Raw genomic sequence first — 1,251 nt, forward strand, 5'->3', positions numbered from 1 at the left:
TCTCCTTAGGTAAGTTTATTCCTAGGTATTTTATTCTTTTTGTTGCAATGGTAAATGGGAGTGTTTCCTTAATTTCTCTTTCAGAATTTTCGTCATTAGTGTATAGGAATGCAAGAGATTTCTGTGCATTAATTTTGTATCCTGCTACTCTACCAAATTCATTGATTAGCTCTAGTAGTTTTCTGGTAGTGTCTTTAGGATTTTCTATGTATAGTATCATGTCATCTGCAAACAGTGACAGTTTGACTTCTGCTTTTCTGATTTGGATTCCTTTTATTTCTTTTTCTTCTCTGATTGCTGTGGCTAGGACTTCCAAAACTATGTTGAGAAATAGTGGTGACAGTGGGCAACCTTGTCTTGTTCCTGATCTTAGAGGAAATGGTTTCAGTTTTTCACCACTGAGAATGATGTTGGCTGTGCATTTGTCATAGATGGCCTTTATTATGTTGAGGTAGGTTCCCTCTATTCCTACTTTCTGGAGAGTTTTTATCATAAGTGGGTGTTGAATTTTGTCAAAAGCTTTTTCTGCATCTATTGAGATTATCACATGGTTTTTATCCTTCAATTTGTTAATATGGTGTATCACATTGATTGATTTGTGTATATTGAAGAATCCTTGCTTTCGTGGGATAAACGCCACTTGTTCGTGGTGTATGATCCTTTAAATGTGCTGTTGGATTCTGTTTGCTAGTATTTTGCTGAGGATTTTTGCATCTATGTTCATCAGAGATATTGGTCTGTAGTGTTCTTTTTTTGTGACATCTTTGTCTGGTTTTGGTATTAGGGTGATGGTGGCCTTGTAGAATGAGTCACGTGGGATCTTCCCGGACTGGGGCACGAACCCGCGTCCCCTGCATCGGCAGGCGGACTCTCAACCACTGCGCCACCAGGAAAGCCCCTGTTGGAAGATTTTTAATCACACTTTCAATTTCAGTGCTTATGATTCGTCTGTTTATATTTTTTCTTTCTTCCTGGTTCAGTCTTGAAAAGTTCTGCTTTTCTAATGATTTCTTTCCTTCTGCTAACTTTGGGGATTTTTTGTTCTTCTCTCTGTAATTGCTTTAGGTGTAAGGTTAGGCTGTTCTCTCAGGATCTTTTGTATTTCTGCAGTGTCAGTTGTTACTTCTCCTTTTTCATTTATAATTCGGTTGATTTGAGTCTTCTCTCTTTTTCTTGATGAGTTTGGATAATGGTTTATCAATTTTGTTTATCTTCTCAAAGAACCAGCTTTTAGTTTTATTGATCTTTGCT

The sequence above is a fragment of the Physeter macrocephalus genome, chromosome 10 (assembly GCF_002837175.3).
Source record: "Physeter macrocephalus isolate SW-GA chromosome 10, ASM283717v5, whole genome shotgun sequence".
NCBI classification, from domain to species: domain Eukaryota; kingdom Metazoa; phylum Chordata; class Mammalia; order Artiodactyla; family Physeteridae; genus Physeter; species Physeter macrocephalus.